This window comes from Hemicordylus capensis, chromosome 14 (assembly GCF_027244095.1).
Source record: "Hemicordylus capensis ecotype Gifberg chromosome 14, rHemCap1.1.pri, whole genome shotgun sequence".
In the NCBI taxonomy this organism is placed as follows: Eukaryota; Metazoa; Chordata; class Lepidosauria; order Squamata; family Cordylidae; genus Hemicordylus; species Hemicordylus capensis.
This window is the reverse complement of record NC_069670.1, coordinates 8,880,168-8,901,857: the sequence shown is the minus strand read 5'-3', so window position 1 is coordinate 8,901,857 and position 21,690 is coordinate 8,880,168.

Genomic DNA, 21,690 nt, shown 5'->3' with positions numbered 1-21,690 from the left:
CACTGACCCACTGACCCAGTGTAACTTTGTAGCATTGTAACAATGACCCACTGACCCACTGACCCACAGACCCACTGTAACTTTGTAACTTTGTAACTTTGTAACTTTGTAACTTTGTAACTTTGTAACAATGACCCACTGACCCACTGACCCACTGTAACTTTGTAACTTTGTAACTATGTAACTTTGTAACTTTGTAACAATGACCCACTGACCCACTGTAACTTTGTAACTTTGTAACTTTGTAACGTTGTAACGTTGTAACTTTGTAACTTTGTAACTTTGTAACTTTGTAACTTTGTAACTTTGTAATGTTGTAACAATGACCCACTGACCCACTGACCCACTGTAACTTTGTAGCATTGTAATAATGACCCACTGTCCCACTGACCCACTGACCCACTGTCACTTTGTAACTTTGTAACTTTGTAACCTTGTAACTTTGTAACTTTGTAACTTTGTAACAATGACCCACTGACCCACTGTAACTTTGTAACTTTGTAACTTTGTAACTTTGTAACTTTGTAACAATGACCCACTGTAACTTTGTAACTTTGTAACTAACGTTGTAACTTTGTAACTTTGTAACAATATCCCACTGTCCCACTGTAACTTTGTAACTTTGTAACTTTGTAACTTTGTAACTTTGTAACTTTGTAACTCTGTAACTCTGTAACTTTGTAACAATGACCCACTGACCCACTGACCCACTGTAACTTTGTAGCATTGTAACAATGACCCACTGACCCACTGACCCACTGACCCACTGACGCACTGACCCACTGTAACTTTGTAACTTTGTAACTTTGTAACTTTGTAACTTTGTAACTTTGTAACTTTGTAACTTTGTAACAATGACCCACTGACCCACTGTAACTTTGTAACTTTGTAACTTTGTAACTTTGTAACTTTGTAACTTTGTAACTTTGTAACTTTGTAACTTTGTAACAATGACCCACTGACCCACTGACCCACTGTAACTTTGTAGCATTGTAACAATGACCCACTGACCCACTGACCCACTGTAACTTTGTAGCATTGTAACAATGACCCACTGACCCACTGACCCACTGTAACTTTGTAACTTTGTAACTTTGTAACTTTGTAACTTTGTAACTTTGTAACAATGACCCACTGTAACTTTGTAACTTTGTAACTTTGTAACAATGACCCACTGACCCACTGTAACTTTGTAACTTTGTAACTTTGTAACTTTGTAACTTTGTAACAATGACCCACTGACCTACTGACCCACTGTAACTTTGTAGCATTGTAACAATGACCCACTGACCCACTGACCCACTGTAACTTTGTAACTTTGTAACCTTGTAACTTTGTAACTTTGTAACTTTGTAACAATGACCCACTGACCCACTGTAGCTTTGTAACTTTGTAACTTTGTAACTTTGTAACTTTGTAACTTTGTAACTTTGTAACTTTGTAACAATGACCCACTGACCCACTGACCCACTGTAACTTTGTAGCATTGTAACAATGACCCACTGACCCAAGGACCCACTGTTACTTTGTAGCATTGTAACAATGACCCACTGACCCACTGACCCACTGACCCACTGACCCACTGACCCACTGTAACTTTGTAACTTTGTAACTTTGTAACTTTGTAACTTTGTAACAATGACCAACTGTAACTTTGTAACTTTGTAACTTTGTAACTTTGTAACTTTGTAACTTTGTAACAATGACCCACTGACCCACTGTAACTTTGTAACTTTGTAACTTTGTAACTTTGTAACTTTGTAACTTTGTAACTTTGTAACTTTGTAACTTTGTAACAATGACCCACTGACCCACTGACCCACTGTAACTTTGTAACTTTGTAACTTTGTAACTTTGTAACAATGACCCACTGACCCACTGTAACTTTGTAACTTTGTAACTTTGTAACGTTGTAACATTGTAAATTTGTAACTTTGTAACAATGACCCACTGACCCACTGTAACTTTGTAACTTTGTAACTTTGTAACTTTGTAACTTTGTAACTTTGTAACGTTGTAACGTTGTAACAATGACCCACTGACCCACTGACCCACTGACCCACTGTAACTTTGTAGCATTGTAACAATGACCCACTGCCCCACTGACCCACTGTCACTTTGTAACTTTGTAACTTTGTAACCTCGTAACTTTGTAACTTTGTAACTTTGTAACAATGACCCACTGACCCACTTTAACTTTGTAACTTTGTAACTTTGTAACTTTGTAACTTTGTAACTTTGTAACTTTGTAACTTTGTAACTTTGTAACTTTGTAACTTTGTAACTTTGTAACTTTGTAACAATGACCCACTGACCCAGTGTAACTTTGTAGCATTGTAACAATGACCCACTGACCCACTGACCCACAGACGCACTGTAACTTTGTAACTTTGTAACTTTGTAACTTTGTAACTTTGTAACTTTGTAACTTTGTAACAATGACCCACTGACCCACTGTAACTTTGTAACTTTGTAACTTTGTAACTTTGTAACATTGTAACAATGACCCACTGACCCACTGTAACTTTGTAAGTTTGTAACTTTGTAACGTTGTAACATTGTAACTTTGTAACTTTGCAACAATGACCCACTGACCCACTGTAACTTTGTAACTTTGTAACTTTGTAACTTTGTAACTTTGTAACTTTGTAACAATGACCCACTGTAACTTTGTAACTTTGTAACTAACGTTGTAACTTTGTAACTTTGTAACAATATCCCACTGTCCCACTGTAACTTTGTAACTTTGTAACTTTGTAACAATGACCCACTGACCCACTGACCCACTGGAACTTTGTAGCATTGTAACAATGACCCACTGACCCACTGACCCACTGACCCACTGTAACTTTGTAACTTTGTAACTTTGTAATCTTGTAACTTTGTAACTTTGTAACTTTGTAACAATGACCCACTGACCCACTGTAGCTTTGTAACTTTGTAACTTTGTAACAATGACCCACTGACCCACTGTAACTTTGTAACTTTGTAACTTTGTAACTTTGTAACTTTGTAACAATGACCCACTGACCCACTGACCCACTGACCCACTGGAACTTTGTAGCATTGTAACAATGACCCACTGACCCACTGACCCACTGACCCACTGTAACTTTGTAACTTTGTAACTTTGTAATCTTGTAACTTTGTAACTTTGTAACTTTGTAACAATGACCCACTGACCCACAGTAGCTTTGTAACTTTGTAACTTTGTAACTTTGTAACTTTGTAACAATGACCCACTGTAACTTTGTAACTTTGTAACTAACGTTGTAACTTTGTAACTTTGTAACAATATCCCACTGTCCCACTGTAACTTTGTAACTTTGTAACTTTGTAACTTTGTAACAATGACCCACTGACCCACTGACCCACTGTAACTTTGTAGCATTGTAACAATGACCCACTGACCCAAGGACCCACTGTTACTTTGTAGCATTGTAACAATGACCCACTGACCCACTGACCCACTGACCCACTGACCCACTGACCCACTGTAACTTTGTAACTTTGTAACTTTGTAACTTTGTAACTTCGTAACAATGACCAACTGTAACTTTGTAACTTTGTAACTTTGTAACTTTGTAACTTTGTAACTTTGTAACAATGACCCACTGACCCACTGACCCACTGTAACTGTGTAACTTTGTAACTTTGTAACTTTGTAACTTTGTAACTTTGTAACAATGACCCACTGACCCACTGACCCAGTGTAACTTTGTAGCATTGTAACAATGACCCACTGACCCACTGACCCACAGACCCACTGTAACTTTGTAACTTTGTAACTTTGTAACTTTGTAACTTTGTAACTTTGTAACTTTGTAACAATGACCCACTGACCCACTGACCCACTGTAACTTTGTAACTTTGTAACTATGTAACTTTGTAACTTTGTAACAATGACCCACTGACCCACTGTAACTTTGTAACTTTGTAACTTTGTAACGTTGTAACGTTGTAACTTTGTAACTTTGTAACTTTGTAACTTTGTAACTTTGTAACTTTGTAATGTTGTAACAATGACCCACTGACCCACTGACCCACTGTAACTTTGTAGCATTGTAATAATGACCCACTGTCCCACTGACCCACTGACCCACTGTCACTTTGTAACTTTGTAACTTTGTAACCTTGTAACTTTGTAACTTTGTAACTTTGTAACAATGACCCACTGACCCACTGTAACTTTGTAACTTTGTAACTTTGTAACTTTGTAACTTTGTAACAATGACCCACTGTAACTTTGTAACTTTGTAACTAACGTTGTAACTTTGTAACTTTGTAACAATATCCCACTGTCCCACTGTAACTTTGTAACTTTGTAACTTTGTAACTTTGTAACTTTGTAACTTTGTAACTCTGTAACTCTGTAACTTTGTAACAATGACCCACTGACCCACTGACCCACTGTAACTTTGTAGCATTGTAACAATGACCCACTGACCCACTGACCCACTGACCCACTGACGCACTGACCCACTGTAACTTTGTAACTTTGTAACTTTGTAACTTTGTAACTTTGTAACTTTGTAACTTTGTAACTTTGTAACTTTGTAACTTTGTAACAATGACCCACTGACCCACTGTAACTTTGTAACTTTGTAACTTTGTAACTTTGTAACTTTGTAACTTTGTAACTTTGTAACTTTGTAACAATGACCCACTGACCCACTGACCCACTGTAACTTTGTAGCATTGTAACAATGACCCACTGACCCACTGACCCACTGTAACTTTGTAGCATTGTAACAATGACCCACTGACCCACTGACCCACTGTAACTTTGTAACTTTGTAACTTTGTAACTTTGTAACTTTGTAACTTTGTAACAATGACCCACTGTAACTTTGTAACTTTGTAACTTTGTAACAATGACCCACTGACCCACTGTAACTTTGTAACTTTGTAACTTTGTAACTTTGTAACTTTGTAACAATGACCCACTGACCTACTGACCCACTGTAACTTTGTAGCATTGTAACAATGACACACTGACCCACTGACCCACTGTAACTTTGTAACTTTGTAACCTTGTAACTTTGTAACTTTGTAACTTTGTAACAATGACCCACTGACCCACTGTAGCTTTGTAACTTTGTAACTTTGTAACTTTGTAACTTTGTAACTTTGTAACTTTGTAACTTTGTAACTTTGTAACAATGACCCACTGACCCACTGACCCAGTGTAACTTTGTAGCATTGTAAAAATGACCCACTGACCCACTGACCCACAGACCCACTGTAACTTTGTAACTTTGTAACTTTGTAACTTTGTAACTTTGTAACAATGACCCACTGACCCACTGACCCACTGTAACTTTGTAACTTTGTAACTTTGTAACTTTGTAACAATGACCCACTGACCCACTGTAACTTTGTAACTTTGTAACTTTGTAACGTTGTAACATTGTAAATTTGTAACTTTGTAACAATGACCCACTGACCCACTGTAACTTTGTAACTTTGTAACTTTGTAACTTTGTAACTTTGTAACTTTGTAACGTTGTAACGTTGTAACAATGACCCACTGACCCACTGACCCACTGACCCACTGTAACTTTGTAGCATTGTAACAATGACCCACTGCCCCACTGACCCACTGTCACTTTGTAACTTTGTAACTTTGTAACCTCGTAACTTTGTAACTTTGTAACTTTGTAACAATGACCCACTGACCCACTTTAACTTTGTAACTTTGTAACTTTGTAACTTTGTAACTTTGTAACTTTGTAACTTTGTAACTTTGTAACTTTGTAACTTTGTAACTTTGTAACTTTGTAACAATGACCCACTGACCCAGTGTAACTTTGTAGCATTGTAACAATGACCCACTGACCCACTGACCCACAGACGCACTGTAACTTTGTAACTTTGTAACTTTGTAACTTTGTAACTTTGTAACTTTGTAACTTTGTAACTTTGTAACTTTGTAACAATGACCCACTGTAACTTTGTAACTTTGTAACTTTGTAACTTTGTAACATTGTAACAATGACCCACTGACCCACTGTAACTTTGTAAGTTTGTAACTTTGTAACGTTGTAACATTGTAACTTTGTAACTTTGCAACAATGACCCACTGACCCACTGTAACTTTGTAACTTTGTAACTTTGTAACTTTGTAACTTTGTAACTTTGTAACAATGACCCACTGTAACTTTGTAACTTTGTAACTAACGTTGTAACTTTGTAACTTTGTAACAATATCCCACTGTCCCACTGTAACTTTGTAACTTTGTAACTTTGTAACTTTGTAACTTTGTAACAATGACCCACTGACCCACTGACCCACTGGAACTTTGTAGCATTGTAACAATGACCCACTGACCCACTGACCCACTGTAACTTTGTAACTTTGTAACTTTGTAATCTTGTAACTTTGTAACATTGTAACTTTGTAACAATGACCCACTGACCCACTGTAGCTTTGTAACTTTGTAACTTTGTAACAATGACCCACTGACCCACTGTAACTTTGTAACTTTGTAACTTTGTAACTTTGTAACTTTGTAACAATGACCCACTGACCCACTGACCCACTGACCCACTGGAACTTTGTAGCATTGTAACAATGACCCACTGACCCACTGACCCACTGACCCACTGTAACTTTGTAACTTTGTAACTTTGTAATCTTGTAACTTTGTAACTTTGTAACTTTGTAACAATGACCCACTGACCCACAGTAGCTTTGTAACTTTGTAACTTTGTAACTTTGTAACTTTGTAACAATGACCCACTGTAACTTTGTAACTTTGTAACTAACGTTGTAACTTTGTAACTTTGTAACAATATCCCACTGTCCCACTGTAACTTTGTAACTTTGTAACTTTGTAACTTTGTAACTTTGTAACAATGACCCACTGACCCACTGACCCACTGTAACTTTGTAGCATTGTAACAATGACCCACTGACCCAAGGACCCACTGTTACTTTGTAGCATTGTAACAATGACCCACTGACCCACTGACCCACTGACCCACTGACCCACTGACCCACTGTAACTTTGTAACTTTGTAACTTTGTAACTTTGTAACTTTGTAACAATGACCAACTGTAACTTTGTAACTTTGTAACTTTGTAACTTTGTAACTTTGTAACTTTGTAACTTTGTAACTTTGTAACAATGACCCACTGACCCACTGACCCACTGTAACTGTGTAACTTTGTAACTTTGTAACTTTGTAACTTTGTAACTTTGTAACAATGACCCACTGACCCACTGACCCAGTGTAACTTTGTAGCATTGTAACAATGACCCACTGACCCACTGACCCACAGACCCACTGTAACTTTGTAACTTTGTAACTTTGTAACTTTGTAACTTTGTAACTTTGTAACTTTGTAACAATGACCCACTGACCCACTGACCCACTGTAACTTTGTAACTTTGTAACTATGTAACTTTGTAACTTTGTAACAATGACCCACTGACCCACTGTAACTTTGTAACTTTGTAACTTTGTAACGTTGTAACGTTGTAACTTTGTAACTTTGTAACTTTGTAACTTTGTAACTTTGTAACTTTGTAATGTTGTAACAATGACCCACTGTAACTTTGTAACTTTGTAACTTTGTAACTTTGTAACATTGTAACAATGACCCACTGACCCACTGTAACTTTGTAAGTTTGTAACTTTGTAACGTTGTAACATTGTAACTTTGTAACTTTGCAACAATGACCCACTGACCCACTGTAACTTTGTAACTTTGTAACTTTGTAACTTTGTAACTTTGTAACTTTGTAACTTTGTAACAATGACCCACTGTAACTTTGTAACTTTGTAACTAACGTTGTAACTTTGTAACTTTGTAACAATATCCCACTGTCCCACTGTAACTTTGTAACTTTGTAACTTTGTAACTTTGTAACTTTGTAACAATGACCCACTGACCCACTGACCCACTGGAACTTTGTAGCATTGTAACAATGACCCACTGACCCACTGACCCACTGTAACTTTGTAACTTTGTAACTTTGTAATCTTGTAACTTTGTAACATTGTAACTTTGTAACAATGACCCACTGACCCACTGTAGCTTTGTAACTTTGTAACTTTGTAACAATGACCCACTGACCCACTGTAACTTTGTAACTTTGTAACTTTGTAACTTTGTAACTTTGTAACAATGACCCACTGACCCACTGACCCACTGACCCACTGGAACTTTGTAGCATTGTAACAATGACCCACTGACCCACTGACCCACTGACCCACTGTAACTTTGTAACTTTGTAACTTTGTAATCTTGTAACTTTGTAACTTTGTAACTTTGTAACAATGACCCACTGACCCACAGTAGCTTTGTAACTTTGTAACTTTGTAACTTTGTAACTTTGTAACAATGACCCACTGTAACTTTGTAACTTTGTAACTAACGTTGTAACTTTGTAACTTTGTAACAATATCCCACTGTCCCACTGTAACTTTGTAACTTTGTAACTTTGTAACTTTGTAACTTTGTAACAATGACCCACTGACCCACTGACCCACTGTAACTTTGTAGCATTGTAACAATGACCCACTGACCCAAGGACCCACTGTTACTTTGTAGCATTGTAACAATGACCCACTGACCCACTGACCCACTGACCCACTGACCCACTGTAACTTTGTAACTTTGTAACTTTGTAACTTTGTAACTTTGTAACAATGACCAACTGTAACTTTGTAACTTTGTAACTTTGTAACTTTGTAACTTTGTAACTTTGTAACTTTGTAACTTTGTAACTTTGTAACAATGACCCACTGACCCACTGACCCACTGTAACTGTGTAACTTTGTAACTTTGTAACTTTGTAACTTTGTAACTTTGTAACAATGACCCACTGACCCACTGACCCAGTGTAACTTTGTAGCATTGTAACAATGACCCACTGACCCACTGACCCACAGACCCACTGTAACTTTGTAACTTTGTAACTTTGTAACTTTGTAACTTTGTAACTTTGTAACAATGACCCACTGACCCACTGACCCACTGTAACTTTGTAACTTTGTAACTATGTAACTTTGTAACTTTGTAACAATGACCCACTGACCCACTGTAACTTTGTAACTTTGTAACTTTGTAACGTTGTAACGTTGTAACTTTGTAACTTTGTAACTTTGTAACTTTGTAACTTTGTAACTTTGTAATGTTGTAACAATGACCCACTGACCCACTGACCCACTGTAACTTTGTAGCATTGTAATAATGACCCACTGTCCCACTGACCCACTGACCCACTGTCACTTTGTAACTTTGTAACTTTGTAACCTTGTAACTTTGTAACTTTGTAACTTTGTAACAATGACCCACTGACCCACTGTAACTTTGTAACTTTGTAACTTTGTAACTTTGTAACTTTGTAACAATGACCCACTGTAACTTTGTAACTTTGTAACTAACGTTGTAACTTTGTAACTTTGTAACAATATCCCACTGTCCCACTGTAACTTTGTAACTTTGTAACTTTGTAACTTTGTAACTTTGTAACTTTGTAACTCTGTAACTCTGTAACTTTGTAACAATGACCCACTGACCCACTGACCCACTGTAACTTTGTAGCATTGTAACAATGACCCACTGACCCACTGACCCACTGACCCACTGACGCACTGACCCACTGTAACTTTGTAACTTTGTAACTTTGTAACTTTGTAACTTTGTAACTTTGTAACTTTGTAACTTTGTAACAATGACCCACTGACCCACTGTAACTTTGTAACTTTGTAACTTTGTAACTTTGTAACTTTGTAACTTTGTAACTTTGTAACTTTGTAACTTTGTAACAATGACCCACTGACCCACTGACCCACTGTAACTTTGTAGCATTGTAACAATGACCCACTGACCCACTGACCCACTGTAACTTTGTAGCATTGTAACAATGACCCACTGACCCACTGACCCACTGTAACTTTGTAACTTTGTAACTTTGTAACTTTGTAACTTTGTAACTTTGTAACAATGACCCACTGTAACTTTGTAACTTTGTAACTTTGTAACAATGACCCACTGACCCACTGTAACTTTGTAACTTTGTAACTTTGTAACTTTGTAACTTTGTAACAATGACCCACTGACCTACTGACCCACTGTAACTTTGTAGCATTGTAACAATGACCCACTGACCCACTGACCCACTGTAACTTTGTAACTTTGTAACCTTGTAACTTTGTAACTTTGTAACTTTGTAACAATGACCCACTGACCCACTGTAGCTTTGTAACTTTGTAACTTTGTAACTTTGTAACTTTGTAACTTTGTAACTTTGTAACTTTGTAACAATGACCCACTGACCCACTGACCCACTGTAACTTTGTAGCATTGTAACAATGACCCACTGACCCAAGGACCCACTGTTACTTTGTAGCATTGTAACAATGACCCACTGACCCACTGACCCACTGACCCACTGACCCACTGACCCACTGTAACTTTGTAACTTTGTAACTTTGTAACTTTGTAACTTTGTAACAATGACCAACTGTAACTTTGTAACTTTGTAACTTTGTAACTTTGTAACTTTGTAACTTTGTAACAATGACCCACTGACCCACTGTAACTTTGTAACTTTGTAACTTTGTAACTTTGTAACTTTGTAACTTTGTAACTTTGTAACTTTGTAACTTTGTAACAATGACCCACTGACCCACTGTAACTTTGTAACTTTGTAACTTTGTAACTTTGTAACTTTGTAACTTTGTAACTTTGTAACGTTGTAACTTTGTAACTTTGTAACAATGACCCACTGACCCACTGTAACTTTGTAACTTTGTAACTTTGTAACTTTGTAACTTTGTAACTTTGTAACTTTGTAAGCTTTGTAAGCTTTGTAACGTTGTAACAATGACCCACTGACCCACTGTAACTTTGTAGCATTGTAACAATGACCCACTGACCCACTGACCCACTGTAACTTTGTAACTTTGTAACTTTGTAACTTTGTAACTTTGTAACTTTGTAACAATGACCCACTGACCCACTGTAACTTTGTAACTTTTTAACTTTGTAACAATGACCCAGTCACCCACTGTAACTTTGTAACTTTGTAACTTTGTAACTTTGTAACGTTGTAACAATGACCCACTGACCCACTGACCCACTGTAACTTTGTAGCATTGTAACAATGACCCACTGCCCCACTGACCCACAGAACCACTGTAACTTTGTAACTTTGTAACTTTGTAACCTTGTAACTTTGTAACTTTGTAACTTTGTAACTAACGTTGTAACTTTGTAATTTTTAACAATATCCCACTGTCCCACTGTAACTTTGTAACTTTGTAACTTTGTAACTTTGTAACTTTGTAACAATGACCCACTGACCCACTGTAACTTTGTAACTTTGTAACTTTGTAACAATGACCCACTGACCCACTGTAAGTTTGTAACTTTGTAACTTTGTAACTTTGTAACTTTGTAACTTTGTAACTTTGTAACAATGACCCACTGACCTACTGACCCACTGTAACTTTGTAGCATTGTAACAATGACCCACTGACCCACTGACCCACTGTAACTTTGTAACTTTATAACTTTGTAACCTTGTAACTTTGTAACTTTGTAACTTTGTAACAATGACCCACTGACCCACTGTAGCTTTGTAACTTTGTAACTTTGTAACTTTGTAACTTTGTAACTTTGTAACTTTGTAACAATGACCCACTGTAACTTTGTAACTTTGTAACTAACGTTGTAACTTTGTAACTTTGTAACAATATCCCACTGTCCCACTTTAACTTTGTAACTTTGTAACTTTGTAACTTTGTAACTTTGTAACTTTGTAACTTTGTAACTTTGTAACTTTGTAACAATGACCCACTGACCCACTGTAACTTTGTAGCATTGTAACAATGACCCACTGACCCACTGACACACTGTAACTTTGTAACTTTGTAACTTTGTAACTTTGTAACTTTGTAACTTTGTAACAATGACCTACTGACCCACTGTAACTTTGTAACTTTGTAACTTTGTAACTTTGCAACAATGACCCACTGACCCACTGACCCACTGTAACTTTGTAGCATTGTAACAATGACCCACCGACCCACAGACCCACTGTAACTTTGTAGCATTGTAACAATGACCCACTGACCCACTGACCCACTGACCCACTGATCCACTGACCCACTGACCCACTGTAACTTTGTAACTTTGTAACTTTGTAACTTTGTAACAATGACCAACTGTAACTTTGTAACTTTGTAACTTTGTAACTTTGTAACTTTGTAACTTTGTAACTTTGTAACTTTGTAACAATGACCCACTGACCCACTGTAACTTTGTAACTTTGTAACTTTGTAACTTTGTAACTTTGTAACTTTGTAACTTTGTAACAATGACCCACTGACCCACTGACCCAGTGTAACTTTGTAGCATTGTAACAATGACCCACTGACCCACTGACCCACAGACCCACTGTAACTTTGTAACTTTGTAACTTTGTAACTTTGTAACTTTGTGACAATGACCCACTGACCCACTGTAACTTTGTAACTTTGTAACTTTGTAACTTTGTAACTTTGTAACTTTGTAACTTTGTAACTTTGTAACAATGACCCACTGACCCACTGTAATTTTGTAACTTTGTAACTTTGTAACGTTGTAACATTGTAAATTTGTAACTTTGTAACAATGACCCACTGACCCACTGTAACTTTGTAACTTTGTAACTTTGTAACTTTGTAACTTTATAACTTTGTAACGTTGTAACGTTGTAACAATGACCCACTGACCCACTGACCCACTGACCCACTGTAACTTTGTAGCATTGTAACAATGACCCACTGCCCCACTGACCCACTGTCACTTTGTAACTTTGTAACTTTGTAACCTTGTAACTTTGTAACTTTGTAACTTTGTAACTTTGTAACAATGACCCACTGACCCACTGTAACTTTGTAACTTTGTAACTTTGTAACTTTGTAACTTTGTAACTTTGTAACTTTGTAACAATGACCCACTGACCCACTGACCCAGTGTAACTTTGTAGCATTGTAACAATGACCCACTGACCCACTGACCCACAGACGCACTGTAACTTTGTAACTTTGTAACTTTGTAACTTTGTAACTTTGTAACAATGACCCACTGACCCACTGTAACTTTGTAACTTTGTAACTTTGTAACTTTGTAACTTTGTAACATTGTAACAATGACCCACTGACCCACTGTAACTTTGTAACTTTGTAACTTTGTAACGTTGTAACATTGTAACTTTGTAACTTTGCAACAATGACCCACTGACCCACTGTAACTTTGTAACTTTGTAACTTTGTAACTTTGTAACTTTGTAACTTTGTAACAATGACCCACTGTAACTTTGTAACTTTGTAACTAACGTTGTAACTTTGTAACTTTGTAACAATATCCCACTGTCCCACTGTAACTTTGTAACTTTGTAACTTTGTAACTTTGTAACTTAGTAACTCTGTAACTTTGTAACAATGACCCACTGACCCACTGACCCACTGACCCACTGTAACTTTGTAACTTTGTAACTTTGTAACTTTGTAACTTTGTAACTTTGTAACTTTGTAACTTTGTAACTTTGTAACTTTGTAACTTTGTAACTTTGTAACAATGACCCACTGACCCACTGTAACTTTGTAACTTTGTAACTTTGTAACTTTGTAACTTTGTAACTTTGTAACTTTGTAACTTTGTAACAATGACCCACTGACCCACTGACCCACTGTAACTTTGTAGCATAGTAACAATGACCCACTGACCCACGGAGCCACTGTAACTTTGTAGCATTGTAACAATGTCCCACTGACCCACTGACCCACTGACCCACTGACCCACTGTAACTTTGTAACTTTGTAACTTTGTAACTTTGTAACTTTGTAACTTTGTAACTTTGTAACAATGACCCACTGTAACTTTGTAACTTTGTAACTTTGTAACAATGACCCACTGACCCACTGTAACTTTGTAACTTTGTAACTTTGTAACTTTGTAACTTTGTAACAATGACCCACTGACCCACTGACCCACTGTAACTTTGTAGCATTGTAACAATGACCCACTGACCCACTGACCCACTGTAACTTTGTAACTTTGTAACTTTGTAACTTTGTAACTTTGTAATCTTGTAACTTTGTAACTTTGTAACAATGACCCACTGACCCACTGTAGCTTTGTAACTTTGTAACTTTGTAACTTTGTAACTTTGTAACTTTGTAACTTTGTAACTTTGTAACTTTGTAACTTTGTAACTTTGTAACAATGACCCACTGACCCACTGTAACTTTGTAACTTTGTAACTTTGTAACTTTGTAACAATGACCCACTGACCCACTGACCCACTGTAACTTTGTAGCATTGTAACAATGACCCAGTGACCCAAGGACCCACTGTTACTTTGTAGCATTGTAACAATGACCCACTGACCCTCTGACCCACTGACCCACTGACCCACTGTAACTTTGTAACTTTGTAACTTTGTAACTTTGTAACTTTGTAACAATGACCAACTGTAACTTTGTAACTTTGTAACTTTGTAACAATGACCCACTGACCCACTGTAACTGTGTAACTTTGTAACTTTGTAACTTTGTAACTTTGTAACTTTGTAACTTTGTAACTTTGTAACAATGACCCACTGACCCACTGTAACTTTGTAACTTTGTAACTTTGTAACGTTGTAACTTTGTAACTTTGTAACTTTGTAACAATGACCCACTGACCCACTGTAACTTTGTAACTTTGTAACTTTGTAACTTTGTAACTTTGTAACTTTGTAACGTTGTAACGTTGTAACGTTCTAACAATGACCCACTGACCCACTGACCCACTGACCCACTGTAACTTTGTAGCATTGTAACAATGACCCACTGCCCCACTGACCCACTGTCACTTTGTAACTTTGTAACTTTGTAACCTTGTAACTTTGTAACTTTGTAACTTTGTAACAATGACCCACTGACCCACTGTAACTTTGTAACTTTGTAACTTTGTAACTTTGTAACTTTGTAACTTTGTAACTTTGTAACAATGACCCACTGATCCACTGTAACTTTGTAACTTTGTAACTTTGTAACGTTGTAACATTGTAAATTTGTAACTTTGTAACAATGACCCACTGACCCACTGTAACTTTGTAACTTTGTAACTTTGTAACTTTGTAACTTTATAACTTTGTAACGTTGTAACGTTGTAACAATGACCCACTGACCCACTGACCCACTGTAACTTTGTAGCATTGTAACAATGACCCACTGCCCCACTGACCCACTGTCACTTTGTAACTTTGTAACTTTGTAACCTTGTAACTTTGTAACTTTGTAACTTTGTAACTTTGTAACAATGACCCACTGACCCACTGTAACTTTGTAACTTTGTAACTTTGTAACTTTGTAACTTTGTAACTTTGTAACTTTGTAACTTTGTAACAATGACCCACTGATCCACTGTAACTTTGTAACTTTGTAACTTTGTAACGTTGTAACATTGTAAATTTGTAACTTTGTAACAATGACCCACTGACCCACTGTAACTTTGTAACTTTGTAACTTTGTAACTTTGTAACTTTATAACTTTGTAACGTTGTAACGTTGTAACAATGACCCACTGACCCACTGACCCACTGTAACTTTGTAGCATTGTAACAATGACCCACTGCCCCACTGACCCACTGTCACTTTGTAACTTTGTAACTTTGTAACCTTGTAACTTTGTAACTTTGTAACTTTGTAACTTTGTAACAATGACCCACTGACCCACTGTAACTTTGTAACTTTGTAACTTTGTAACTTTGTAACTTTGTAACTTTGTAACTTTGTAACTTTGTAACTTTGTAACTTTGTAACAATGACCCACTGACCCACTGACCCAGTGTAACTTTGTAGCATTGTAACAATGACCCACTGACCCACTGACCCACAGACGCACTGTAACTTTGTAACTTTGTAACTTTGTAACTTTGTAACTTTGTAACTTTGTAACTTTGTAACAATGACCCACTGACCCACTGTAACTTTGTAACTTTGTAACTTTGTAACTTTGTAACTTTGTAACTTTGTAACTTTGTAACAATGACCCACTGACCCACTGTAACTTTGTAACTTTGTAACTTTGTAACGTTGTAACATTGTAACTTTGTAACTTTGCAACAATGACCCACTGACCCACTGTAACTTTGTAACTTTGTAACTTTGTAACTTTGTAACTTTGTAACTTTGTAACTTTGTAACTTTGTAACAATGACCCACTGTAACTTTGTAACCTTGTAACTAACGTAACTTTGTAACTTTGTAACAATATCCCACTGTCCCACTGTAACTTTGTAACTTTGTAACTTTGTAACTTTGTAACTTTGTAACTTTGTAACTTTGTAACAATGACCCACTGACCCACTGTAACTTTGTAACTTTGTAACTTTGTAACTTTGTAACTTTGTAACTTTGTAACAATGACCCACTGACCCACTGACCCACTGTAACTTTGTAGCATAGTAACAATGACCCACTGACCCACGGAGCCACTGTAACTTTGTAGCATTGTAACAATGACCCACTGACCCACTGACCCACTGACCCACTGTAACTTTGTAACTTTGTAACTTTGTAACTTTATAACTTTGTAACTTTGTAACTTTGTAACTTTGTAACTTTGTAACAATGACCCACTGTAACTTTGTAACTTTGTAACTAACGTTGTAACTTTGTAACTTTGTAACAATGACCCACTGACCCACTGTAACTTTGTAACTTTGTAACTTTGTAACAATGACCCACTGACCCACTGTAACTTTGTAACTTTGTAACTTTGTAACTTTGTAACTTTGTAACAATGATCCACTGACCCACTGACCCACTGTAACTTTGTAGCATTGTAACAATGACCCACTGACCCACTGACCCACTGACCCACTGTAACTTTGTAACTTTGTAACTTTGTAACTTTGTAATCTTGTAACTTTGTAACTTTGTAACTTTGTAACAATGACCCACTGACCCACTGTAGCTTTGTAACTTTGTAACTTTGTAACTTTGTAACTTTGTAACTTTGTAACAATGACCCACTGACCCACTGTAACTTTGTAACTTTGTAACTTTGTAACTTTGTAACAATGACCCACTGACCCACTGACCCACTGTAACTTTGTAGCATTGTAACAATGACCCACTGACCCAAGGACCCACTGTTACTTTGTAGCATTGTAACAATGACCCACTGACCCACTGACCCACTGACCCACTGTAACTTTGTAACTTTGTAACTTTGTAACTTTGTAACTTTGTAACAATGACCAACTGTAACTTTGTAACTTTGTAACTTTGTAACAATGACCCACTGACCCACTGTAACTGTGTAACTTTGTAACTTTGTAACTTTGTAACTTTGTAACTTTGTAACTTTGTAACAATGACCCACTGACCCACTGTAACTTTGTAACTTTGTAACGTTGTAACTTTGTAACTTTGTAACTTTGTAACTTTGTAACTTTGTAACTTTGTAACTTTGTAACTTTGTAACAATGACCCACTGTAACTTTGTAACTTTGTAACTTTTTAACTTTGTAACTTTGTAACTTTGTAACTTTGTAACGTTGTAACAATGACCCACTGACCCACTGACGCACTGTAACTTTGTAGCATTGTAACAATGACCCACTGCCCCACTGACCCACTGTCACTTTGTAACTTTGTAACTTTGTAACCTTGTAACTTTGTAACTTTGTAACTTTGTAACAATGACCCACTGACCCACTGTAACTTTGTAACTTTGTAACTTTGTAACTTTGTAACTTTGTAACTTTGTAACTTTGTAACTTTGTAACTTTGTAACTTTGTAACAATGACCCACTGACCCACTGACCCAGTGTAACTTTGTAGCATTGTAACAATGACCCACTGACCCACTGACCCACAGACCCACTGTAACTTTGTAACTTTGTAACTTTGTAACGTTGTAACATTGTAACTTTGTAACTTTGTAACAATGACCCACTGACCCACTGTAACTTTGTAACTTTGTAACTTTGTAACTTTGTAACTTTGTAACAATGACCCACTGTAACTTTGTAACTTTGTAACTAACGTTGTAACTTTGTAACTTTGTGACAATATCCCACTGTCCCACTGTAACTTTGTAACTTTGTAACTTTGTAACTTTGTAACTTTGTAACTCTGTAACTTTGTAACAATGACCCACTGACCCACTGTAACTTTGTAGCATTGTAACAATGACCCACTGACCCACTGACCCACTGACCCACTGTAACTTTGTAACTTTGTAACTTTGTAACTTTGTAACTTGGTAACTTTGTAACTTTGTAACAATGACCCACTGACCCACTGTAACTTTGTAACTTTGTAACTTTGTAACTTTGTAACTTTGTAACTTTGTAACTTTGTAACAATGACCCACTGACCCACTGACACACTGTAACTTTGTAGCATTGTAACAATGACCCACTGACCCACGGGCCCACTGTAACTTTGTAGCATTGTAACAATGACCCACTGACCCACTGACCCACTGACCCACTGACCCACTGTAACTTTGTAACTTTGTAACTTTGTAACTAACGTTGTAACTTTGTAACTTTGTAACAATATCCCACTGTCCCACTGTAACTTTGTAACTTTGTAACTAACGTAACTTTGTAACTTTGTAACAATATCCCACTGTCCCACTGTCCCACTGTAACTTTGTAACTTTGTAACTTTGTAACTTTGTAACTTTGTAACTTTGTAACTTTGTAACTTTGTAACAATGACCCACTGACCCACTGTAACTTTGTAACTTTGTAACTTTGTAACTTTGTAACTTTGTAACTTTGTAACTTTGTAACAATGACCCACTGACCCACTGACCCACTGTAACTTTGTAGCATAGTAACAATGACCCACTGACCCACGGAGCCACTGTAACTTTGTAGCATTGTAACAATGACCCACTGACCCACTGACCCACTGACCCACTGACCCACTGTAACTTTGTAACTTTGTAACTTTGTAACTAACGTTGTAACTTTGTAACTTTGTAACAATATCCCACTGTCCCACTGTAACTTTGTAACTTTGTAACTAACGTAACTTTGTAACTTTGTAACAATATCCCACTGTCCCACTGTAACTTTGTAACTTTGTAACTTTGTAACTTTGTAACTTTGTAACTTTGTAACTTTGTAACTTTGTAACTTTGTAACAATGACCCACTGACCCACTGTAACTTTGTAACTTTGTAACTTTGTAACTTTGTAACTTTGTAACTTTGTAACAATGACCCACTGACCCACTGACCCACTGTAACTTTGTAGCATAGTAACAATGACCCACTGACCCACGGAGCCACTGTAACTTTGTAGCATTGTAACAATGACCCACTGACCCACTGACCCACTGACCCACTGTAACTTTGTAACTTTGTAACTTTGTAACTTTATAACTTTGTAACTTTGTAACTTTGTAACTTTGTAACTTTGTAACAATGACCCACTGTAACTTTGTAACTTTGTAACTAACGTTGTAACTTTGTAACTTTGTAACAATGACCCACTGACCCACTGTAACTTTGTAACTTTGTAACTTTGTAACAATGACCCACTGACCCACTGTAACTTTGTAACTTTGTAACTTTGTAACTTTGTAACTTTGTAACAATGATCCACTGACCCACTGACCCACTGTAACTTTGTAGCATTGTAACAATGACCCACTGACCCACTGACCCACTGACCCACTGTAACTTTGTAACTTTGTAACTTTGTAACTTTGTAATCTTGTAACTTTGTAACTTTGTAACTTTGTAACAATGACCCACTGACCCACTGTAGCTTTGTAACTTTGTAACTTTGTAACTTTGTAACTTTGTAACTTTGTAACTTTGTAACAATGACCCACTGACCCACTGTAACTTTGTAACTTTGTAACTTTGTAACTTTGTAACTTTGTAACAATGACCCACTGACCCACTGACCCACTGTAACTTTGTAGCATTGTAACAATGACCCACTGACCCAAGGACCCACTGTTACTTTGTAGCATTGTAACAATGACCCACTGACCCACTGACCCACTGACCCACTGTAACTTTGTAACTTTGTAACTTTGTAACTTTGTAACTTTGTAACAATGACCAACTGTAACTTTGTAACTTTGTAACTTTGTAACAATGACCCACTGACCCACTGTAACTGTGTAACTTTGTAACTTTGTAACTTTGTAACTTTGTAACTTTGTAACTTTGTAACAATGACCCACTGACCCACTGTAACTTTGTAACTTTGTAACGTTGTAACTTTGTAACTTTGTAACTTTGTAACTTTGTAACTTTGTAACTTTGTAACTTTGTAACAATGACCCACTGTAACTTTGTAACTTTGTAACTTTTTAACTTTGTAACTTTGTAACTTTGTAACGTTGTAACAATGACCCACTGACCCACTGACCCACTGACGCACTGTAACTTTGTAGCATTGTAACAATGACCCACTGCCCCACTGACCCACTGTCACTTTGTAACTTTGTAACTTTGTAACCTTGTAACTTTGTAACTTTGTAACTTTGTAACAATGACCCACTGACCCACTGTAACTTTGTAACTTTGTAACTTTGTAACTTTGTAACTTTGTAACTTTGTAACTTTGTAACTTTGTAACAATGACCCACTGACCCACTGACCCAGTGTAACTTTGTAGCATTGTAACAATGACCCACTGACCCACTGACCCACAGACCCACTGTAACTTTGTAACTTTGTAACTTTGTAACGTTGTAACATTGTAACTTTGTAACTTTGTAACAATGACCCACTGACCCACTGTAACTTTGTAACTTTGTAACTTTGTAACTTTGTAACTTTGTAACAATGACCCACTGTAACTTTGTAACTTTGTAACTAACGTTGTAACTTTGTAACTTTGTGACAATATCCCACTGTCCCACTGTAACTTTGTAACTTTGTAACTTTGTAACTTTGTAACTTTGTAACTTTGTAACTCTGTAACTTTGTAACAATGACCCACTGACCCACTGACCCACTGTAACTTTGTAGCATTGTAACAATGACCCACTGACCCACTGACCCACTGACCCACTGTAACTTTGTAACTTTGTAACTTTGTAACTTTGTAACTTGGTAACTTTGTAACTTTGTAACAATGACCCACTGACCCACTGTAACTTTGTAACTTTGTAACTTTGTAACTTTGTAACTTTGTAACTTTGTAACTTTGTAACAATGACCCACTGACCCACTGACACACTGTAACTTTGTAGCATTGTAACAATGACCCACTGACCCACGGGCCCACTGTAACTTTGTAGCATTGTAACAATGACCCACTGACCCACTGACCCACTGACCCACTGACCCACTGTAACTTTGTAACTTTGTAACTTTGTAACTAACGTTGTAACTTTGTAACTTTGTAACAATATCCCACTGTCCCACTGTAACTTTGTAAATTTGTAACTTTGTAACCTTGTAACTTTGTAACTCTGTAACTTTGTAACAATGACCCACTGACCCACTGACCGACTGTAACTTTGTAGCATTGTAACAATGACCCACTGACCCACTGACCCACTGACCCACTGATCCACTGACCCACTGACCCACTGTAACTTTGTAACTTTGTAACTTTGTAACAATGACCAACTGTAACTTTGTAACTTTGTAACTTTGTAACTTTGTAACTTTGTAACAATGACCCACTGACCCACTGTAACTTTGTAACT